The following is a 25770-nucleotide window of genomic DNA, read 5'->3' as shown; positions in this document are numbered from 1 at the left end:
GCACGTGATTGCACAAAGGTTAGAAAGGGTACCGTATCCCCGGATAACATGTATGGATAGCGTACACATTCAAAATATATGTCTATACATCAGGAGGCAGGCTCAGACGGTGTTAGGCCCAGTATGGATTGCACGTGATTGCACAAAGGTTAGAAAGGGTACCGTATCCCCAGATAACATGTATGGATAGCGTACACATTCAAAATATATGTCTATACATCAGGAGGCAGGCTCAGACGGTGTTAGGCCCAGTATGGATTGCACGTGATTGCACAAAGGTTAGAAAGGGTACCGTATCCCCGGATAACATGTATGGATAGCGTACACATTCAAAATATATGTCTATACATCAGGAGGCAGGCTCAGACGGTGTTAGGCCCAGTATGGATTGCACGTGATTGCACAAAGGTTAGAAAGGGTACCGTATCCCCGGATAACATGTATGGATAGCGTACACATTCAAAATATATGTCTTGACATCAGGAGGCAGGCTCAGACGGTGTTAGGCCCAGTATGGATTGCACGTGATTGCACAAAGGTTAGAAAGGGTACCGTATCCCCGGATAACATGTATGGATAGCGTACACATTCAAAATATATGTCTATACATCAGGAGGCAGGCTCAGACGGTGTTAGGCCCAGTATGGATTGCACGTGATTGCAAAGGTTAGAAAGGGTACCATATCCCCGGATAACATGTATGGATAGCGTACACATTCAAAATATATGTCTATACATCAGGAGGCAGGCTCAGACGGTGTTAGGCCCAGTATGGATTGCACGTGATTGCACAAAGGTTAGAAAGGGTACCGTATCCCCGGATAACATGTATGGATATCGTACACATTCAAAATATATGTCTATACATCAGGAGGCAGGCTCAGACGGTGTTAGGCCCAGTATGGATTGCACGTGATTGCACAAAGGTTAGAAAGGGTACCGTATCCCCGGATAACATGTATGGATAGCGTACACATTCAAAATATATGTCTTGACATCAGGAGGCAGGCTCAGACGGTGTTAGGCCCAGTATGGATTGCACGTGATTGCACAAAGGTTAGAAAGGGTACCGTATCCCCGGATAACATGTATGGATAGCGTACAAATTCAAAATATATGTATATACATCAGGAGGCAGGCTCAGATGGTGTTAGGCCCAGTATGGATTGCACGTGATTGCACAAAGGTTAGAAAGGGTACCGTATCCCCGGATAACATGTATGGATAGCGTACACATTCAAAATATATGTCTATATATCAGGAGGCAGGCTCAGACGGTGTTAGGCCCAGTATGGATTGCACGTGATTGCACAAAGGTTAGAAAGGGTACCGTATCCCCGGATAACATGTATGGATAGCGTACACATTCAAAATATATGTCTATACATCAGGAGGCAGGCTCAGACGGTGTTAGGCCCAGTATGGATTGCACGTGATTGCACAAAGGTTAGAAAGGGTACCGTATCCCCGGATAACATGTATGGATAGCGTACACATTCAAAATATATGTCTGTACATCAGGAGGCAGGCTCAGACGGTGTCAGGCTCAGTATGGATTTGACGGCCCAGATTACACAGCGGAGGAGCAGGGAGAGGTAAAGATTGCAAATGCTGGGGCCCTGCCCAAGCAAGGGGGGCCCACTCGTGGGCGTCGGTACTGGCACTGGGCCCCTCATAGTACGGCGGTGTGTCTGACGGCGGGTGTGCACCACCACCGTCAGAGACACTTGATTGCACTATGAGGGACCCTGTGCCAGTGCCCGCACCCAAGAGTCGGCCTACCCACCTGTCCAGGGCAACGGCACTCGCACGGTGTCGTGCGCTAGGTGGTGACCCCGGCCATGGGGGGGGAGGCAGCACAGTTAGGGAGTTTTAGAAAGTGGCATATGTTGATGTTGGACATTCAGCTGAAGCAAAAGGCGAAATAGGTGAAGTCCCAGGAAGAGGTGGACCAAAGCAAGCCATTTTTCTGTCACCCTATGTGTCATCAGGGGAAGGTGGGACAAAATCCTTGGAAACCCATGCATGGTTCATTTTAATGAAGGTTAGATCATCCACATTTTGGGTTGACAGACGGGTCCTTTTTTCTGTCAGGATTGATCCAGCTGCACTGAAGACTCTTTCCGATAGCACACTTGCAGCTGGGCAAGCGAGCTCCTGTAAGGCATATTGGGCCAATTCAGCCCAGGTGTCCAGTTTAGCGGCCCAATAGTCAAAGGGGAATGACCTGTGTGGGAGAACATCGATATGGGAGGAAAAGTAGTTTGTAACCATAGTTGACAACTGCTGTCTCCTGTCACTTTCCATCGATGCAGTATTACCAGTTGTGTGAGCGGTATTTGAAAAATCAGTCCACAACATTGTCATGAAACCCCTGTCTCCAACGCCACTTCTGCTGTGTGCACCACGAACACCTCTGCCAAGCTGCCCCCGGCCCGTACGGCTCGTGTGAGAACCATCAACGCTGCTGTGTGCTGGGAATGCCTCAAGCAACCGATTTACCAGAGTTGCTTGTTTATTAGCCAATATTAGGTCAAGGTTCTCCTGTGGCATGAGGTTTTGTAATTTGCCTTTATAGCGTGGATCCAGGATGCTGGCCAACCAGTAGTCGTCATCGTTCATCATTTTGGCAATGCGTGGGTCCCTTTTTAGGATCTGCAAGGCATAATCTGACATGTGGGCCAATGTTCCCGGTGTCAATGATGCACTGCGAGTGCTGGTTGGAGGAGCACTTTCTGGCAAATCCACATCCCTCCAGTCACGCACAAACCCTGTACCAGACCTTGCCACGCCAACATTTTCACTTGCCCCACGAGATGCATCCTCCTCCCCTAAGTAATCATCTTCATCATCCTCCTCCTCTTCTTCCTCCACCTCGTCCAGGAGAGGTCCCTGAGCAGACAATGACTGAATGTCATCAAGGATTCCCTCCTCCTCTTCCTCCTCATCAACATTGGCTGCAGACGCCTGCTCCTTAAGGTGCGTCAAAGTTTGTATGAGCAGACGCATAAGTGGGATGCTCATGCTTAGGATGGCGTCGTCTGCGCTTACCAGCCGTGTGCATTCCTCAAAACACTGAAGGACTTTACAGAGGTCTTTCAGCTTCGACCACTGCACACCTGTCAACTCCATGTCTCCTCTCAAAGTGCCTGGCCGTGTATCCTCCCACAAATGCATTATGGCCTGCCTCTGCTCGCACAGCCGCTCCACCATGTGCAGGGTGGAGTTCCACCTTGTTGCAATGTCGATAATGAGGCGGTGGTTGGGAAGGTGGAGCAATCGCTGCAGCTTCTGCATACGAACGGAGTGTACAGGCGACCGGCGGATGTGCGCGCACAGTCTTCGCACCTTCTGGAGCAGGGCTGTTAACTCCGGATAATTTTTGAGGAAGCACTGCACCACCAGGTTGAAGGTGTGAGCCAAGCAAGGTATATGGCTGAGTTTTGAAAGGGCTATGGCTGCCACAAAATTACGGCCGTTATCACTAACTACCTTGCTTGCCTCAAGATGTACACTGCCCAGCCATGACTCAGTTTGTCGCTTCAAGTACTCGGCCAGCACCTCGGCGGTGTGTCTGTTGCCCAAACACATCATCTGCAACACAGCCTGCTGACGCTTTCCACTAGCTGCTTGATAGGGGGACACATCGTGTGCAACAGTGGCAGCTGCAGATGGAGTGCTCGTACGACTGCGCTCTGTGGACGAGCTTTCGCTTCTGGAGGAGGAGGAGGGTCGAATGCCTACAGCCAACTGTTTCCTATACCGTGGGCTAGGCAGCACTGTCCCACCACCGCTGTCCCCTGTGGACCCTGCATCCACCACATTAACCCAGTGCGCAGTGATGGACACGTAACAGCCCTGGCCATGCCGACTGGACCATGCATCAGTTGTGAGGTGCACCTTTCCGCTCACTGACTGCTTGAGTGCATGGACAATGCGGTCTTTCACATGATGGTGGAGGGCTGGGATGGCTTTGCGAGAGAAGAAGTGGCGACTGGGTAGGTCATAGCGTGGTACTGCATAGGCCATGAGTTTGCGGAAAGCTGTGCTTTCCACCAACCGAAAGGGCATCATCTCAAACGAGATTAGTTTGGCAATGTGGGCGTTCAAACCCAGTGTACGCGGATGAGAGACTGAGTACTTTCTTGACCTACTCATAGTGTCTGGGAGGGTGAGCTGGACTTGAGAGCTGCATATGGTGGAAGTAGCGGTGGACAGGGCGGACTGAGAGAGGGTTGATGATGGTGATGGAGTTGGTGTTCTTTCTTATGGCCTAGAATCAGTCTTTCGTTGATATAACAGTGGGATTCCCTGACTGCTGTGGCCTTGCAACGACACCTCAACATTTGCTGCTGTGCTAACCGGTGGGCTTACAGTGGGGGAAACAATGTAGCGTTGCTGACTACCTTCGTTGTGATCAGTTGCACATGTGGCACTTGAGGTTTGGTGTTGTGTCCACGCTTGCAAGTGCATGCTGGTTAAATGTCTAAGCATGCAACTGGTATTCAAATTTTTCAGATTTTTCCCTCGGCTAAAGGTCTTTGCGCACTTCTTACAGATAACCTTGGCCTGATCATGAGGATTTTGGTCAAAAAAGTGCCACACTGCACTCTTCCTACTTTGGCAGACATTTTGCGGCCTAGCACGCTGTGATCTTTTGACCCTCTGGACAAGCTGTCCAGCAACTCTTTTGATGTTTGGAACCTGTCTTTGGAGTGCTCCGGGCCTGCCAGATAACAGCTGTTGCGATGTCGATGTCTGCTGTGGATGCTCCTCATCTGAGCTATTGGAAGCAGCACCCTCTTCCCCCAATGGATGCCAATCTGGGTCAATAACTGGGTCATCATCACCTCCTCTTCTATGTCATGTGCACCTTCCTCTGTGTCACCGTGTATGGTGGTATAGTGTGCGGGAAGGGGCACCTGAGTCTCATCAGGGTCAGAATCTGGCTCTGTACACTGCGAGGACAATGTAGTGCTCTGAGTGAATGTACCAGCAGAATCATCCATCAGCGGCTGTGCATCAGTGCACTCCATGTCAGATTCATCTTGGCCTGGGTAATTCACCATTTGACTTGATAATCCAGGCATGGTATGTGAAAACAGCTCCATGGAGTAATCAGTAGTATGGCCTGCGTCATCCTTCAATCTTGGTTGGGGTGAAGGACACAAGGAAAGGTGTGGTTCATGAACATGAGCCTCCAATGACGACTCAGTGCTTTTACTTTTTACAACTCAAGAAGAGGAGGCGATAGAGCTGGAGGCTGAGTCAGCAATGTAAGACAAAACTTTTTCCTGATGCTCTGGCTTTAAAAGCGGTTTGCCAACTCCTAGAAAACTAAGCGTTCGAGGCCTTATGTAGCCAGACGATGACGCAGGCTCAACACCTCCTGCATTCGGTCCTATTTTGCTCTTGCCACTACCATCAGATCCACCACCAACACCATCATTACCAGCTGCCAACCCCCGCCCAATTCCAGGGCCTCTTCCACCAGCCTTCCTCATTTTTGGTAGAAATGTAGACAAAATCCAACAAACTATATAGTAATGTAAAACAAGGTACAAGGTGTCTATAGGACAGGGGAGATTTTGAATTTCTGCAGACACTTGTGGACACTGGACACTTTTGGATTGTGTGAGGCCCACTGATATCTGAGCGCTATGTGACAGGCTCGATGGCACAGCTGTGACAAAAGTGAAGAGAGGATAAGGGAGATTTTGAATTTCTGCAGACACTTGTGGACACTGGACACTTTTGGATTGTGTGAGGGCCACTGATATCTGAGCGCTATGTCACAGGCTCGATGGCACAGCTGTGACAAAAGTGACGAGAGGATAAGGGAGATTTTGAATTTCTGCACACACTTGTGGACACTGGACACTTTTGGATTGTGTGAGGCCCACTGATATCTGAGCGCTATGTGACAGGCTCGATGGCACAGCTGTGACAAAAGTGACGAGAGGATAAGGGAGATTTTGAATTTCTGCAGATACTTGTGGACACTGGAAACTTTTGGATTGTGTGAGGCCCACTGATATCTGAGCGCTATGTGACAGGCTCGATGGCACAGCTGTGACAAAAGTGACGAGAGGATAAGGGAGATTTTGAATTTCTGCAGACACTTGTGGACACTGGACACTTTTGGATTCTGTGAGGCCCAATGAATATCTGAGCGCTATGTGACAGGCTCGATGGCACAGCTGTGACCAAAGTGACTAGAGGATAAGGGAGATTTTGAATTTCTGCAGACACTTGTGGACACTGGACACTTTTGGATTGTGTGAGGCCCAATGAATATCTGAGCGCTACGTGACAGGCTCGATGGCACAGCTGTGACCAAAGTGACTAGAGGATAAAGGAGATTTTGAATTTCTGCACACACTTGTGGACACTGGACACTTTTGGATTGTGTGAGGCCCAATGAATATCTGAGCGCTATGTGACAGGCTCGATGGCACAGCTGTGACAAAAGTGACGAGAGGATAAGGGAGATTTTGAATTTCTGCAGACACTTGTGGACGCTGGACACTTTTGGATTGTGTGAGGCCCACTGATATCTGAGCGCTATGTCACAGGCTCGATGGCACAGCTGTGACAAAAGTGAGGAGAGGATAAGGGAGATTTTGAATTTCTGCAGACACTTGTGGACACTGGACACTTTTGGATTGTGTGAGGCCCACTGATATCTGAGTGCTATGTGACAGGCTCGATGGCACAGCTGTGACAAAAGTGACCAGAGGATAAGGGAGATTTTGAATTTCTGCACACACTTGTGGACACTGGACACTTTTGGATTGTGTGAGGCCCAATGAATATCTGAGCGCTATGTGACAGGCTCGATGGCACAGCTGTGACCAAAGTGACGAGAGGATAAGGGAGATTTTGAATTTCTGCTGACACTTGTGGACACTGGACACTTTTGGATTGTGTGAGGCCCACTGATATCTGAGCGCTATGTGACAGGCTCGATGGCACAGCTGTGACAAAAGTGACTAGAGGATAAGGGAGATTTTGAATTTCTGCAGACACTTGTGGACACTGGACACTTTTGGATTGTGTGAGGCCCACTGATATCTGAGCGCTATGTCACAGGCTCGATGGCACAGTTGTGACAAAAGTGACGAGAGGATAAGGGAGATTTTGAATTTCTGCACACACTTGTGGACACTGGACACTTTTGGATTGTGTGAGGCCCAATGAATATCTGAGCGCTATGTGACAGGCTCGATGGCACAGCTGTGACCAAAGTGACTAGAGGATAAGGGAGATTTTGAATTTCTGCAGACACTTGTGGACACTGGACACTTTTGGATTGTTTGAGGCCCACTGATATCTGAGCGCTATGTGACAGGCTCGATGGCACAGCTGTGACAAAAGTGACGAGAGGATAAGGGAGATTTTGAATTTCTGCAGACACTTGTGGACACTGGACACTTTTGGATTGTGTGAGGCCCACTGATATCTGAGCGCTATGTCACAGGCTCGATGGCACAGCTGTGACAAAAGTGACGAGAGGATAAGGGAGATTTTGAATTTCTGCACACACTTGTGGACACTGGACACTTTTGGATTGTGTGAGGCCCAATTAATATCTGAGCGTTATGTGACAGGCTCGATGGCACAGCTGTGACAAAAGTGACGAGAGGATAAGGGAGATTTTGAATTTCTGCACACACTTGTGGACACTGGACACTTTTGGATTGTGTGAGGCCCAATGAATATCTGAGCGCTATGTGACAGGCTCGATGGCACAGCTGTGACAAAAGTGACTAGAGGATAAGGGAGATTTTGAATTTCTGCAGACACTTGTGGACACTGGACACTTTTGGATTGTGTGAGGCCCACTGATATCTGAGCGCTATGTGACAGGCTCGATGGCACAGCTGTGACAAAAGTGACGAGAAGATAAGGGAGATTTTGAATTTCTGCAGACACTTGTGGACACTGGACACTTTTGGATTGTGTGAGGCCCACTGATATCTGAGCGCTATGTCAAAGGCTCGATGGCACAGCTGTGACAAAAGTGACGAGAGGATAAGGGAGATTTTGAATTTCTGCACACACTTGTGGACACTGGACACTTTTGGATTGTGTGAGGCCCAATGAATATCTGAGCGCTTTGTGACAGGCTCGATGGCACAGCTGTGACCAAAGTGACCAGAGGATAAGGGAGATTTTGAATTTCTGCAGACACTTGTGGACACTGGACACTTTTGGATTGTGTGAGGCCCACTGATATCTGAGCGCTATGTGACAGGCTCGACGGCACAGCTGTGACAAAAGTGACGAGAGGATAAGGGAGATTTTGAATTTCTGCAGACACTTGTGGACACTGGACACTTTTGGATTGTGTGAGGCCCAATGAATATCTGAGCGATATGTGACAGGCTCGATGGCACAGCTGTGACCAAAGTGACTAGAGGATAAGGGAGATTTTGAATTTCTGCAGACACTTGTGGACACTGGACACTTTTGGATTGTGTGAGGCCCAATGAATATCTGAGCGCTATGTGACAGGCTCGATGGCACAGCTGTGACCAAAGTGACTAGAGGATAAAGGAGATTTTGAATTTCTGCACACACTTGTGGACACTGGACACTTTTGGATTGTGTGAGGCCCAATGAATATCTGAGCGCTATGTGAGAGGCTCGATGGCACAGCTGTGACAAAAGTGACGAGAGGATAAGGGAGATTTTGAATTTCTGCAGACACTTGTGGACGCTGGACACTTTTGGATTGTGTGAGGCCCACTGATATCTGAGCGCTATGTCACAGGCTCGATGGCACAGCTGTGACTAAAGTGAGGAGAGGATAAGGGAGATTTTGAATTTCTGCACACACTTGTGGACACTGGACACTTTTGGATTGTGTGAGGCCCACTGATATCTGAGTGCTATGTGACAGGCTCGATGGCACAGCTGTGACAAAAGTGACCAGAGGATAAGGGAGATTTTGAATTTCTGCACACACTTGTGGACACTGGACACTTTTGGATTGTGTGAGGCCCAATGAATATCTGAGCGCTATGTGACAGGCTCGATGGCACAGCTGTGACCAAAGTGACGAGAGGATATGGGAGATTTTGAATTTCTGCTGACACTTGTGGACACTGGACACTTTTGGATTGTGTGAGGCCCACTGATATCTGAGCGCTATGTGACAGGCTCGATGGCACAGCTGTGACAAAAGTGACTAGAGGATAAGGGAGATTTTGAATTTCTGCAGACACTTGTGGACACTGGACACTTTTGGATTGTGTGAGGCCCACTGATATCTGAGCGCTATGTCACAGGCTCGATGGCACAGCTGTGACAAAAGTGACGAGAGGATAAGGGAGATTTTGAATTTCTGCACACACTTGTGGACACTGGACACTTTTGGATTGTGTGAGGCCCAATGAATATCTGAGCGTTATGTGACAGGCTCGATGGAACAGCTGTGACAAAAGTGACGAGAGGATAAGGGAGATTTTGAATTTCTGCACACACTTGTGGACACTGGACACTTTTGGATTGTGTGAGGCCCAATGAATATCTGAGCGCTATGTGACAGGCTCGATGGCACAGCTGTGACCAAAGTGACTAGAGGATAAGGGAGATTTTGAATTTCTGCAGACACTTGTGGACACTGGACACTTTTGGATTGTGTGAGGCCCACTGATATCTGAGCGCTATGTGACAGGCTCGATGGCACAGCTGTGACAAAAGTGACGAGAGGATAAGGGAGATTTTGAATTTCTGCAGACACTTGTGGACACTGGACACTTTTGGATTGTGTGAGGCCCACTGATATCTGAGCGCTATGTGACAGGCTCGATGGCACAGCTGTGACAAAAGTGACGAGAGGATAAGGGAGATTTTGAATTTCTGCACACACTTGTGGACACTGGACACTTTTGGATTGTGTGAGGCCCAATGAATATCTGAGCGCTATGTGACAGGCTCGATGGCACAGCTGTGACCAAAGTGACTAGAGGATAAGGGAGATTTTGAATTTCTGCAGACACTTGTGGACACTGGACACTTTTGGATTGTGTGAGGCCCACTGATATCTGAGCGCTATGTCACAGGCTCGATGGCACAGCTGTGACAAAAGTGACGAGAGGATAAGGGAGATTTTGAATTTCTGCACACACTTGTGGACACTGGACACTTTTGGATTGTGTGAGGCCCACTGATATCTGAGCGCTATGTCACAGGCTCGATGGCACAGCTGTGACAAAAGTGACGAGAGGATAAGGGAGATTTTGAATTTCTGCACACACTTGTGGACACTGGACACTTTTGGATTGTGTGAGGCCCAATGAATATCTGAGCGCTATGTGACAGGCTCGATGGCACAGCTGTGACAAAAGTGACGAGAGGATAAGGGAGATTTTGAATTTCTGCACACACTTGTGGACACTGGACACTTTTGGATTGTGTGAGGCCCAATGAATATCTGAGCGCTATGTGACAGGCTCGATGGCACAGCTGTGACCAAAGTGACTAGAGGATAAGGGAGATTTTGAATTTCTGCAGACACTTGTGGACACTGGACACTTTTGGATTGTGTGAGGCCCACTGATATCTGAGCGCTATGTGACAGGCTCGATGGCACAGCTGTGACAAAAGTGACGAGAGGATAAGGGAGATTTTGAATTTCTGCAGACACTTGTGGACACTGGACACTTTTGGATTGTGTGAGGCCCACTGATATCTGAGTGCTATGTGACAGGCTCGATGGCACAGCTGTGACAAAAGTGACCAGAGGATAAGGGAGATTTTGAATTTCTGCACACACTTGTGGACACTGGACACTTTTGGATTGTGTGAGGCCCAATGAATATCTGAGCGCTATGTGACAGGCTCGATGGCACAGCTGTGACCAAAGTGACGAGAGGATATGGGAGATTTTGAATTTCTGCTGACACTTGTGGACACTGGACACTTTTGGATTGTGTGAGGCCCACTGATATCTGAGCGCTATGTGACAGGCTCGATGGCACAGCTGTGACAAAAGTGACTAGAGGATAAGGGAGATTTTGAATTTCTGCAGACACTTGTGGACACTGGACCCTTTTGGATTGTGTGAGGCCCACTGATATCTGAGCGCTATGTCACAGGCTCGATGGCACAGCTGTGACAAAAGTGACGAGAGGATAAGGGAGATTTTGAATTTCTGCACACACTTGTGGACACTGGACACTTTTGGATTGTGTGAGGCCCAATGAATATCTGAGCGTTATGTGACAGGCTCGATGGCACAGCTGTGACAAAAGTGACGAGAGGATAAGGGAGATTTTGAATTTCTGCACACACTTGTGGACACTGGACACTTTTGGATTGTGTGAGGCCCAATGAATATCTGAGCGCTATGTGACAGGCTCGATGGCACAGCTGTGACCAAAGTGACTAGAGGATAAGGGAGATTTTGAATTTCTGCAGACACTTGTGGACACTGGACACTTTTGGATTGTGTGAGGCCCACTGATATCTGAGCGCTATGTGACAGGCTCGATGGCACAGCTGTGACAAAAGTGACGAGAGGATAAGGGAGATTTTGAATTTCTGCAGACACTTGTGGACACTGGACACTTTTGGATTGTGTGAGGCCCACTGATATCTGAGCGCTATGTGACAGGCTCGATGGCACAGCTGTGACAAAAGTGACGAGAGGATAAGGGAGATTTTGAATTTCTGCACACACTTGTGGACACTGGACACTTTTGGATTGTGTGAGGCCCAATGAATATCTGAGCGCTATGTGACAGGCTCGATGGCACAGCTGTGACCAAAGTGACTAGAGGATAAGGGAGATTTTGAATTTCTGCAGACACTTGTGGACACTTTTGGATTGTGTGAGGCCCACTGATATCTGAGCGCTATGTCACAGGCTCGATGGCACAGCTGTGACAAAAGTGACGAGAGGATAAGGGAGATTTTCAATTTCTGCACACACTTGTGGACACTGGACACTTTTGGATTGTGTGAGGCCCACTGATATCTGAGCGCTATGTCACAGGCTCGATGGCACAGCTGTGACAAAAGTGACGAGAGGATAAGGGAGATTTTGAATTTCTGCACACACTTGTGGACACTGGACACTTTTGGATTGTGTGAGGCCCAATGAATATCTGAGCGCTATGTGACAGGCTCGATGGCACAGCTGTGACAAAAGTGACGAGAGGATAAGGGAGATTTTGAATTTCTGCACACACTTGTGGACACTGGACACTTTTGGATTGTGTGAGGCCCAATGAATATCTGAGCGCTATGTGACAGGCTCGATGGCACAGCTGTGACCAAAGTGACTAGAGGATAAGGGAGATTTTGAATTTCTGCAGACACTTGTGGACACTGGACACTTTTGGATTGTGTGAGGGCCACTGATATCTGAGCGCTATGTCACAGGCTCGATGGCACAGCTGTGACAAAAGTGACGAGAGGATAAGGGAGATTTTGAATTTCTGCAGACACTTGTGGACACTGGACACTTTTGGATTGTGTGAGGCCCACTGATATCTGAGCGCTATGTGACAGGCTAGATGGCACAGCTGTGACAAAAGTGACGAGAGGATAAGGGAGATTTTGAATTTCTGCACACACTTGTGGACACTGGACACTTTTGGATTGTGTGAGGCCCAATGAATATCTGAGCGCTATGTGACAGGCTCGATGGCACAGCTGTGACCAAAGTGACTAGAGGATAAGGGAAATTTTGAATTTCTGCAGACACTTGTGGACACTGGACACTTTTGGATTGTGTGAGGCCCACTGATATCTGAGCGCTATGTCACAGGCTCAACGGCACAGCTGTGACAAAAGTGACGAGAGGATAAGGGAGATTTTGAATTTCTGCACACACTTGTGGACACTGGACACTTTTGGATTGTGTGAGGGCCACTGATATCTGAGCGCTATGTCACAGGCTCGATGGCACAGCTGTGACAAAAGTGACGAGAGGATAAGGGAGATTTTGAATTTCTGCAGACACTTGTGGACACTGGACGCCCGCCCGGACCAATTAATCCACCACCGGCCACCACCCTGGAAGATTTCACCCCAGTCGAACTAAGACGATCCGAGCTGTCAACAGCCGGCAAACCCCCCGAACGATACGAACAAGATCAGTTCATATGGCAGCAAAAAGTGATACCCCTACAGACCAATCCCAATAGACTGTGACAGCTTACAGGGTGGGGGAGTGTAGAGAGGAGGACTCCCGTAAGGTGTCTGGGCCGGAACCAAGGGGGCCGCCATCTGGGTTCCGGAGGGAACGGGACCCGGGGGACAATGAAGGAGAGCGGACGACTGAAGGGGACAGAGCAGCAGGGGGCGGGGCAAGGAAAAAAGGAGCAGGGAGAGCGCTGAGAGGACAGTTGGCAGAAAGGCTGACAGGAGACAGGAAGCCGTGGAAGGTAGCGAGGGCTGGTTTGACAGACGTTGATCCGCAGGAAGGCCGTCAGGGGTCTGTGGAGGGTAAGCGACGAACACACCGGCAAGACTCGTGCTTTACCTCAATCCGGAGCCGCTCTCCGCTTGCGGTCAGACGCAGCCGTGACCGCTGCTTCTCGCGCTGGTGCGGCTGGCCCGCGACCCCGAGTCTCTGCTGTGAAGAGACATCAGCCCTCCCGGCCTCAGCCCGCGGTTACGGCCTTTCCATCACCGACTACAGTGGACGTCATCTTGCCACAGTCGTCAATCGAGGCCTACTCCCCGTCTACCCAGGGACCCTGAGTGTAGGCCTGCCAACTGTCACTTCTGAAACTGTAACGCATTCCCGCTTTGGAGACGAGAGTCAGTTGAGACTTTCTGAGAGCCCGTCCCCGCTGAGTTTACAGGGGGTCATTTCCCAGAGGATTACCCCAGGGCCTGTTGTGCCCCAACAGCCAAGATCTTTTAGGGCCTGCTGTGCCCCAACAGACAAGATCCTCAGGGCCTGCTGTGCCCCAACAGCAAAGATCCTCCAGGGCCTGCTGTGCCCCATCAGCCAAGATCCTTTAGGGCCTGCTGTGCCCCAACAGCCAAGATCCTCCAGGGCCTGCTGTGCCCCAACAGCCAAGATCCTCCAGGGCCTGCTATGCCCCATCAGCCAAGATCCTTCAGGGCCTGTTGTGCCCAACTTCTCCTAGGTGTTGAAACGCTCAGAAGTCGCGGCCGTTCTTCAACTTCAACAGCTTGACTCAGCGGTTGCGACGTCAAAGTAGCCACACCCAGCCGCAGCGTCGAAACAGGCATCTCAGCGTCTTCAAAGCCGACACACCAGCGACGCCGAAGGACGTCTGGAAGGATAAGTTGACTTTAGGAGATATGGACCCATAGTTGGCTGTTTCGAGGCCCATAATAGCCGGCTTTGCCGTGTTAGTCGCATTCTCGATAAGCAAAGTACTGTTATTGTTGATGAGTCCCTGCGTGGACAATTGGTGTTATCCCTTTTTGGGTTACTCAGCACAGCCCTACTGGTTCCAGTTCATAAAAGTTGCTTTACAAAACCACACCCAGTCTCGTGTCTCGTCACTGCATCCTGAGAATCTACTGGTACCTACAGAGGCGCAACCAGGAGACAGGCCAGTACACCAGTAGACGTGGAGGGGGCCGTAGGAGTGCAACAACCCAGCAGCAGGACCGCTACCTCCGCCTTTGTGCAATGAGGAACAGGAGGAACACTGCCAGAGCCCTGGAAAATGACCTCTAGCAAGCCACAAATGTGCATGTGTCTGCACAAACGGTTAGAAACCGACTCCACGAGGGTGGTCTGAGTGCCCGACGTCCACAGATGGGGTTGTGCTCACAACCCAACACCATGCAGGACACTTGGCATTTGCCACAAAACACCAGGATTGGCAAATTCGCCACTGGCGCCCTGTGCTTTTCACAGATGAAAGCAGGTTCACACTGAGACCATGTGACAGACGTGACAGAGTCTGGAGACGCCGTGGAGAGCGATCTGCTGCCTGCAACATCCTTCAGCATAACCGGTTTGGCAGTGGGTCAGTAATGGTGTGGTGTGCCATTTCTTTGGAGGGCCGCACAGCCCTCCATGTGCTCACCAGACTGCCATTAGGTACCGAGATGAGATACTCAGTCCCCTTGTGAGACCATATGCTGGTGCGGTTGGCCCTGGGTTCTTTCTAATGCAAGACAATGCCAGACCTCATGTGGCTGGAGTGTGTCAGCAGTACCTGCAAGATGAAGGCATTGAAGATATGGACTGGCCCGACCTGAATCTGATTGAGCACATGTGGGACATCATGTCTCGCTCCATCCACCAACATCACGTTGCACCACACACTGTCCAGGAGTTGGCGGATGTTTAGTCCAGGTCTGGGAGGAGATCCCTCAGGAGACCATCCGCCGCCTCATCAGGAGCATGCCCAGGCGTTGTACACTAGAGAGATCATACAGGCACGTGGAGGCTACACACAATACTGAGTTTAATTTTGACTTGTTTTAATGACATTACATTCCACATTTTGTGTGGGACTCCAATTCCAGGCCTCCATTGGTTAATAAATTTGATTTCCATTGATGATTTTTGTGTGATTTTGTTGTCAGCACATTCAACTTTGTACAGAACAAAGTATTCAATGAGAATATTTCATTCATTCAGATCTAGGATGTGTTATTTGAGTGTTCCCTTTATTTTTTGAGCAGTGTAGTTTCCCCTAATCCTTGCTTCAGTATAAAGATGTTATGTGATACAGTACAAAATGCCTTTGCAAAGATGAACATCCTTTAGCAAGAGATGTGACTGACCTGGAGCAGTGGTAGGAAACACTGAATGGGGCGGCATTGGACTAGTTACGTCTCTGCTTATGGTCCCAGGATGATCTTATTAACCATGTAACGACAGTTAATTTCTGAGAACAACATACCTGGCTGCAATTGTGCATTTCAGGTCTGATTCATACCCTTAGTTTAGGCATCATGAATCACATGACAGGTTCCCATTAATTGATGGGACTGTCGTACGGTGCATTTACAAGAGCAGATAATAGGTGGAAAACCTGTAGGAATTCTTTACCGGCTTATGGAAACATGTCGGCGATCACCTTACTAACGAACAATTAACAGCAGTAAATTGCTCTATGTAAACAGAATGTGCTCCCCATCACCTGCACTATATCGGATTGGAATCATCTTATTTGCGACTGATCTGCTCTCTTCATTGTTAAAGAGCGCCCATATATAGGGCTAAATAGAGTGCCCATATATAGTGTCATATGGAGCGTCCATACATAGCGCACCCATATAGAGTGCCATATAGAGCGTCCATATATAGCTGATCGTCAATGGTGAATTATCAGGATACAAGCGACCCAGCTAGATGCACCATTAGTGCAGATTTCTGTTAGTGATGCAGTAGGATATGGAATATTAGTGTAGTATAAAGTATGGCAGAGGCACACTAGATGTTGGCAAAAAAACATTATGTACCAGGAAGGGCATAGTATGACTACAGGCTGAGTCACAACCATATTACTTGTTCACACCACTAGAGGGCACTTTTCTGGGGAGTGGGTTGTTTTCTTTGTCTCAGAATCAACAGCTGCTTCTGTTACCAACACAAATCACATGAGGTGTCCTCATTCATCAATGGTCATCACTAGTCATGGCAGAAAGGCTCAAGAAATAAACACCAACAAAACAGGTGGCAGGAAAACACCACATGTGCAGAGTACACCATGTCACAGGCACTACACGCAGAGCACATATGCAGAGTACACCACGTCACAAGCACTACACGCAGAGCACATGTGCAGAGTACACCACGTCACAGGCACTACACACAGAGCACATGTGCAGAGTACACCACGTCACAGGCACTACACGCAGAGCACATGTGCAGAGTACACCACGTCACAGGCACTACACGCAGAGCACATGTGCAGAGTACACCACGTCACAGGCACTACACGCAGAGCACATGTGCAGAGTACACCACGTCACAGGCACTACACGCAGAGCACATGTGCAGAGTACACCACGTCACAGGCACTACATGCAGAGCACAAGTGCAGAGTACACCACGTCACAGGAACTACACGCAGAGCACATGTGCAGAGTACACCACGTCACAGGCACTACACGCAGAGCACATGAGCAGAGTACACGTCACAGGCACTACACACAGCACATGAGCAGAGTACACCACGTCACAGGCACTACACGCAGAGCGCATGTGCAGAGTACACAACGTCACAGGCACTACACACAGAGCACATGTGCAGAGTACACCACGTCACAGGCACTACACGCAGAGCACATGTGCAGAGTACACCACGTCACAGGCACTACACGCAGAGCACATGTGCAGAGTACACCACGTCACAGGCACTACACGCAGAGCACATGTGCAGAGTACACCACGTCACAGGCACTACACGCAGAGCACATGTGCAGAGTACACCACGTCACAGGCACTACAGACAGGAAACGCTGCCGTCTTGTATACCGTTGCCACAGACAGCAGACACTACTCTTTACACACACACCCTCCGATGACACAACGCTCTTAACACACACACACTCTCCACAGACACTACGCTCCTTAGGTCGGGATCACACATGCGAGGAATACGGCCGAGTCTCGCCTCTTAATACCCGGCAGTGCCGCCGGAACTCAGGAGCGGAGTGTGTGGTAGTGCCGGGTTTTAACATGCGAGACTCGGCCGTTTTCTTCGCATGTGTGATCCAGGCCTTACACACACTCTCCACAGACACTACGCTCCTTACACACACACACCCTCCACAGACACTACGTTCCGCACACACACCCTCCAGACACTACGCTCCTTACACACCCTCTCCACAGACACTACGCACCTTACACACCCTCTCCACAGACACTACGCACCTTACACACTCTCCACAGACACTACGCACCTTACACACACTCTCCACAGACACTACGCACCTTACACACACTCTCCACAGACACTACGCACCTTACACACACTCTCCACAGACACTACGCACCTTACACACACTCTCCACAGACACTACGCACCTTACACACACTCTCCACAGACACTACGCACCTTACACACACTCTCCACAGACACTACGCACCTTACACACACTCTCCACAGACACTACGCACCTTACACACACTCTCCAGACACTACGCACCTTACACACACTCTCCACAGACACTACGCACCTTACACACACTCTCCACAGACACTACGCACCTTACACACACTCTCCACAGACACTACGCACCTTACACACACTCTCCACAGACACTACGCACCTTACACACACTCTCCACAGACACTACGCACCTTACACACACTCTCCACAGACACTACGCACCTTACACACACTCTCCACAGACACTACGCACCTTACACACACTCTCCACAGACACTACGCACCTTACACACACTCTCCACAGACACTACGCACCTTACACACACTCTCCACAGACACTACGCACCTTACACACACTCTCCACAGACACTACGCACCTTACACACACTCTCCACAGACACTACGCACCTTACACACACTCTCCACAGACACTACGCACCTTACACACACTCTCCACAGACACTACGCACCTTACACACACTCTCCACAGACACTACGCACCTTACACACACTCTCCACAGACACTACGCACCTTACACACACTCTCCACAGACACTACGCACCTTACACACACTCTCCACAGACACTACGCACCTTACACACACTCTCCACAGACACTACGCACCTTACACACACTCTCCACAGACACTACGCACCTTACACACACTCTCCACAGACACTACGCACCTTACACACACTCTCCACAGACACTACGCACCTTACACACACTCTCCACAGACACTACGCACCTTACACACACTCTCCACAGACACTACGCACCTTACACACACTCTCCACAGACACTACGCACCTTACACACACTCTCCACAGACACTACGCACCTTACACACACTCTCCACAGACACTACGCACCTTACACACACTCTCCACAGACACTACGCACCTTACACACACTCTCCACAGACACTACGCACCTTACACACACTCTCCACAGACACTACGCACCTTACACACACTCTCCACAGACACTACGCACCTTACACACTCTCCACAGACACTACGCACCTTACACACACTCTCCACAGACACTACGCACCTTACACACACTCTCCACAGACACTACGCACCTTACACACACTCTCCACAGACACTACGCACCTTACACACACTCTCCACAGACACTACGCACCTTACACACACTCTCCACAGACACTACGCACCTTACACACACTCTCCACAGACACTACGCACCTTACACACACTCTCCACAGACACTACGCACCTTACACACACTCTCCACAGACACTACGCACCTTACACACACTCTCCACAGACACTACGCACCTTACACACACTCTCCACAGACACTACGCACCTTACACACACTCTCCACAGACACTACGCACCTTACACACACTCTCCACAGACACTACGCACCTTACACACACTCTCCACAGACACTACGCACCTTACACACACTCTCCACAGACACTACGCTCCTTACACACACTCTCCACAGACACTACGCTCCTTACACACACTCTCCACAGACACTACGCTCCTTACACACACTCTCCACAGACACTACGCTCCTTACACACACTCTCCAGACACTACGCTCCTTACACACACTCTCCAGACACTACGCTCCTTACACACTCTCCAGACACTACGCTCCTTACACTCTCCAGACACTACGCTCCTTGCACACACTCTCCAGACACTACGCTCCTTACACACACTCTCCAGACACTACGCTCCTTACACACACTCTCCAGACACTACGCTCCTTACACACACTCTCCAGACACTACGCTCCTTACACACACTCTCCAGACACTACGCTCCTTACACACACTCTCCAGACACTACGCTCCTTACACACACTCTCCAGACACTACGCTCCTTACACACACTCTCCAACACTACGCTCCTTACACACTCTCCAACACTACGCTCCTTACACTCTCCAGACACTACGCTCCTTGCACACACTCTCCAGACACTACGCTCCTTGCACACACTCTCCAGACACTACGCTCCTTGCACACACTCTCCAGACACTACGCTCCTTGCACACACTCTCCAGACACTACGCTCCTTGCACACACTCTCCAACACTACGCTCCTTGCACACTCTCCAGACACTACGTTCCTTGCACACACCCTCCAGACACTACGCTCGTTACACACTCTCCACAGACACTACGCTCCTTACACACACTCTCCAGACACTATGCTCCTTACACACACACACCGTCCAGACACTACGCTCGTTACACACTCTCCACAGACACTACGCTCCTTACACACACTCTCCACAGACACTACGCTCCTTACACACACACCCTCCAGACACTATGCTCCTTACACACACCCTCCAGACACTACGCTCCTTACACACACCGTCCACAGACACTACGCTCCTTACACACTCTCTCCACAGACACTACATTCCGTACACACATACCGTCCAGACACTACGTTACACACACATACATTCGCCTCCAGTGACCGAGTAGTAACATTTACACACCACGTGACCAGTCTTCTTCTTACCCCGCCTCCTCATGCCAAGACCACGGGGCGGGAGATGCAGAGCCCCCCATCCGGAAGTGACGTCAGGGGCCCGTAGGTTGTTACTGCGCAGTGTCCCCAAAGAAAGGAAAAATCGGACGTGGAGACTGCGGCGTCCTGAGCCAGAGGTGACCGTGACAGCTGGGAGGTGAGGGCAGCCGGAGAGCGGGCCGCTGTCATAGGAGGAACGGGGTCCGCTCAGTGCCCGCAGCGCTGTGTCCTCCACCTGCAGAGGTATCGCGGCTGCCGGGGATGCGGCCTAGCTGCCCCCTCTCTTATAGAAATCCTGCAGCCATTTCTGTTCCTGTGCCCTGCACATGACTGCTGAGGGCCTGGCATGTCATATGCAGAAGGCAGCCCCCCCCCCCCCAAACCATAATTTCCCTGCCAGACCTCCCCCACCCCCAAACCATCATCTTCCGGCCAGACTCCCCCACCACCCCCATACCATCATCTGCCGACCAGACCCCCCCCCCCCCCAACCATCATCTTCCGGCCAGACCCCCCCCACCCCCAAACCATCATCTGCCGACCAGACCCCCCCACCCCCAAACCATCATCTTCCGGCCATACCCCCCTCCACCCCCAAACCATCATCTTCCGGCCAGACTCCCCCACCACCCCCATACCATCATCTGCCGACCAGACCCCCCTCCGCCCCCATACCATCATCTTCCGGCCAGACCCCCCTCCGCCCCCAAACCATCATCTTCCGGCCAGACCCCCCTCCGCCCCCAAACCATCATCTTCCGGCCAGACCCCCCTCCGCCCCCAAACCATCATCTTCCGGCCAGACCCCCTCCCCAGAACTCACTTCTACATTGTCCGCCAGCCTGCTTCCCCCCCCCTCTGTTGTTGAATGGAAATCTGCTTTTTGTTATGTAATCACTATTTGAAATCTTCTACTAATTATATTTTGGTGCACAGGGGTCGGACTGTACAGAGGGTCTGCTCCTCCATGGCCCCTCTGCGATTCCACGACTCCTCCGGAGGATCACAGTTTAGAAGAAGACCTAGTGCACGGTTTGCCCCCTGGGCGCAGAAAACTTCAAATTGTGATTAAAGAACCACAAAGCGTATTCACCAAATCAATCGATACTAAAGCGCCACTCCAGATACGGCTTTACTTTACATAATAAAATCATACTGACAAGTCCTTTTTAAGGGGGACATGGTGCTGTCTTGTACAGTGGTTTCCAAACTGACACCTCCGCTTGGAGACTGCATCCGACGCCTGTGCCTGCTCATACAGCCCGGCAGTGTGGATTTTACTAGGCAGTATGTCAATCTTTAGCTGCATTTTACATTGGAATTTTACCCTTTGCAATGCCGAATCCACCTCTTATCTTTTTCAACGCGCATCCTGTCAGTGCGCACCCAACAATTGGGGTCCTATAAATGCTTGAAGGGAACCTGTAATGTCATTTTCTAGCATCTAAGCTGTCACCAGTGCGTTGTTTTTCATAAAAAAAGAAAAAAAAAAAAAAAGCGCTGTAATCATGTGCAAATAGCATTTTGTGCAGGTAGATCGTACCTGCTCATTTAGCCATAGGGCTGTGCTTCATTTCGTTCAATCACGGTTGTTGCTGCCCACCCAATTTTAATGATGTTTCTGGGGCTGCATCGACATCACTCGAATCCGCTTTGAAATCCTGCGCTTGCGTCGTGACGAGCAGCTCCCTGCACGTGCGCGCAGAAGCTGTGTAGTACCCAGCTTCACTGACTGTGTGCGCATGCACAAGATTTCTAAGCACATTCGAGTAACATCAGCTCAGCCCCGGGAACATCATTCAAATTGCGTTGGCGGCGACAACCGTGCTAGAACTGAATGTAGCACCCTATGGCTAAATGAGCAGGTACGATTTATAAGGTCCTTTTGCATATCATTACAGCAATATTTTTAATGAAAAAAACAGCGTTCGTATTGCACATTGCATCACTAATCATGCACTGGGGACAGTTTAGATGCTAAAGGTGACAAGGCAGGTTCCCTTTAATGTGCTTCACTTTTTTTTTTTGGATTTCCTTACCTAGTTGTCCTCCGGGCAGAATTGGAGGCTTGTGGCCGATGTATCTAGACATCTACTACTGGCATATAAGGTTTTCTCTTCTCTTCACAGCTTACATCTGGAAAATCCCTGACTCTTCCGGATCAACGTAGAGCACTTCTCAAACCTTGTAAGTGTAATCTAACGTCTCTGCTGTAATGCTCGCCTGTGAAGTGTGCGTACCAGATCTGATAGTGAAATGTCAAATACTGGCACGTTCTGATCACACCACTGCCATGGCTTCCTAACAAGTCAGTATGGATCTCATTGACTTCCTATGCAGACTTTGCTTTCCTTCTGGATTCTGCAAGAGACTATAGCAGTCTGCCCTATTCTTAAACGGTACCTGTCACCAGAAGGAAACCGCTATTAACCTGCAGATAACCTGTTGGGAGAAAATTAACTTTATTCTCCCCTGCAGCTTTTGTTTTCAGTCACTGGGGCAACTCCGATGGTTCAGTCATCGCTTGGAGTATAGAGAGCAGCGGCTGTAATTGTGCCCCTGGCCCTGACTGACAACGGGCCCCAATGCAGAGTCAGTGGTGCTGTTACAATGCGGTGACTGAACCTGCACTACCACTGTAACTGAAACCAAATGCTGCGTTCTGCTACGTGCAGGCACCAAGCAGGGTAGTAATGCTATTAACTCGCAGGTTAAGGCCTCTTTCACATATCCATGTCTCCAGGAACATGTGGTGACAGTTTTCACACATACCGGAGACACTGTCACACATGTCAGTGTGTTTCCACGGATCATGTGTCCGTGTGCACCACACGTAGAAATGTCCCTTTTTTACCGTCAGCAAAACGGCCCGTACATGTGCACACGAACACACATTGATGTAATCCGTGTGACACGCATCGGCACTGGGGAAGAAGCGCTACAGTAAGTGCTGTTCCCCGGCGCCGGGTGCTGAAGATGCTCTCATCATTCTCCCCTTCTCTGCCGGCGATCACCGCGAGCAGGGGAGAATGATGAGAGTTATATTAAAGTCAGAATGATGACAGCAGGTGGGGGCTTTTGGCACTGTTACTCCCATCATCTGACACCTGCTGCCACTAATAACAGTGACAGCAGGAGCAGATGATGGGGGTATTCCTCACCCGCCACCTGCTCTATAACTAAATAAATGAATGAAAAACCTGCTATGGGTTCCCCCCTATTTTCTTTAACCAACCAGGGAAAACTCACAGCTGGGGGCTCAACCCTCAGCTGTCAGCTTCAGCAAAGCTGGTTATCAAGAATAGAGGGGTTCCCATGCTGTTTTTTAAAATTATTTAAATAAATAATTTTTTTTAAAAAACGGCGTGGGGTCCCCCCATTTTTGACAACCAGCCTTGCTAATGCTCATAGCTGGGTGCTGGTATTCTCTGGCTGGTAAGGGGCCATGGATATTGGTGCCCCCACAGCCTAAAAACGGCAGACAACAGCCGCTTTACCCGGCTCTTCCCACTTGACCTGTAGCGGTGGCAAGTGGGGTAATATTTGTGGGGTTGATGTCACCTTTGTATTGTCAGATGACATCAAGCCCATGGCTTAGTAATGGAGAGATATCTATAAGACACCTATCCATTTGGAATCCTATAGTTATATGGTAAATAAAGACACAGCCAGCGTAAAGTCCTTTAATTGAAAAAAATGACAGACTCCTTTTAATAATCTCAATTAAACCATTGTGATCTGCTGTGAAGACACAGACCTTGAACTGCAGTGAACTCATCACTGGCAGTTTCCCACGGTCCTGAGGTCACCACAGTTCAGGCTGACTGGGAACCTCGATGATGTCACCACTGGTCAATGATGCTATGCTCGCAGCAGCTCATTCATCAGTGGTTCTCATCCAGGACGATTGCAACTTAGCACCGTCCAGGTGGAAAACTATTTATCCCGCAGACATGGATTACGGCATGGGACAGAACGACGGATAGGTATGGTATATTGTTTTTTATTTTATTCTTATTACAGGAGATTGAGGGCTTTGGTGGAATTAGGTGAGTTTGTAAGTAAGAGTTAATTGAGAATATTAAAGGAGTCTGTTATTTTTTTCAATTAAAGAACTTTATCCTGGGTGTCTGTGTTTTCTTACAAATTGACTATGGGGTTAGTAATGGGGGTGTCTTATTGACTCCTCTCCATTACTAACCTCAGGGCTTGATGTCACCTTTCTATTGTCAAGTGACATCAACCCCACAAATATGAACCCCACTTGACACAGCTACAGGGCAAATGGGAAGAGCTTGGCAAAGTGCCAGAATTGGCGCATCTAATAAATGTGCCATTTATGGGCTGCTGTTTTTATGCGGGGGGCCTATATCAAAGGCCCCGTACCAGCCTGAGAATACCAGCCCCCATCTGTGAGCTTTAGCAAGGTTGGTTGTCAAAAATGGAGGGGACCCCTCTATTCTTGATAGCCAACTTTGCTGAGTGTTGCAGCCCCCAGCTGTGAGTTTTGCCTGGTTTATTAAAAAAAATAGGGGGGACCCACGTCGGGTTTTTCATTCATTCAGTTAGATCTCAGGCGGCGGGCGAGGAAAACCCTAATCATCCGCTCCTGCTGTCACTGTTATTAGCGGCAGCAGGTGTCGGATAATGGGAGTAATAGTCCGAAAAGCCGCTACCTGCTGTCATCGTTCTGACTTTAATATAACTCCTCATTCTCTTATGCTTCCGCTGATCGCCGGCAGAGCAGGGGAGAATGATGAGAGCCGTCTTCTGCCCCCGCCGCTGGGGAACAGCGCTTACTGTAACGCTTCTTCCCCGGCGGCCGTCCGTGTGGTACTGATGGGGCACACGGATGCCACATTTGGGCCGCAAGTATTACACACGGATATCTCTGGTATCGTTTTTTCCGGTACTGGAAATAAACGGAAGTATGAAACCGGCCTAACAGTGTTTTTTCTTTTATTTCTGGTGAGAGGTTGACTTAAAATAGAAAAACTCATTATCACTCGTCTTCAGTTCTGTGGTTTTTATAACTTAACGCTGATCTAGCAAGTCATTTGGTGCTTTCACATGTGCTATTTAGTGGGATGAATAAGCATTAAGGCTCGTTCAGACAAGTAAGGTATATTATGCGGACATGAGAAAATGACCAATTTAATTTTA

At 49.5% G+C, this 25770-nt stretch overlaps 1 protein-coding gene across 6 annotated transcripts in view; it reads left to right on the top strand.

The window, feature by feature from the left end:
- The first annotated feature begins 20606 nt into the window (after positions 1–20606).
- FAM168B (family with sequence similarity 168 member B) overlaps positions 20607–25770 on the top strand; it is a 57895-nt gene continuing 52731 nt past the window's right edge. For 4 of the 6 annotated variants that reach the window (XM_073581279.1, XM_073581277.1, XM_073581278.1 and 1 more), the window contains exons 1-2: positions 20607–20764; positions 22737–22794. The gene's annotated coding sequence lies outside the window, so the exon portion shown is untranslated. Of the gene's footprint in view, positions 20851–22736; positions 22795–25770 lie in introns of all 6 variants that reach the window. The other 2 variants (XM_073581275.1, XM_073581276.1) reach the window with 2 other exon arrangements.

Source organism: Dendrobates tinctorius, unplaced genomic scaffold, assembly GCF_039654945.1.
Source record: "Dendrobates tinctorius isolate UK_male_01 unplaced genomic scaffold, ASM3965494v1 ptg000069l, whole genome shotgun sequence".
NCBI lineage: Eukaryota > Metazoa > Chordata > Amphibia > Anura > Dendrobatidae > Dendrobates > Dendrobates tinctorius.
The sequence above is the reverse complement of the archived record's forward strand: the minus strand, read 5'-3'. Positions and strand labels throughout refer to the sequence as shown.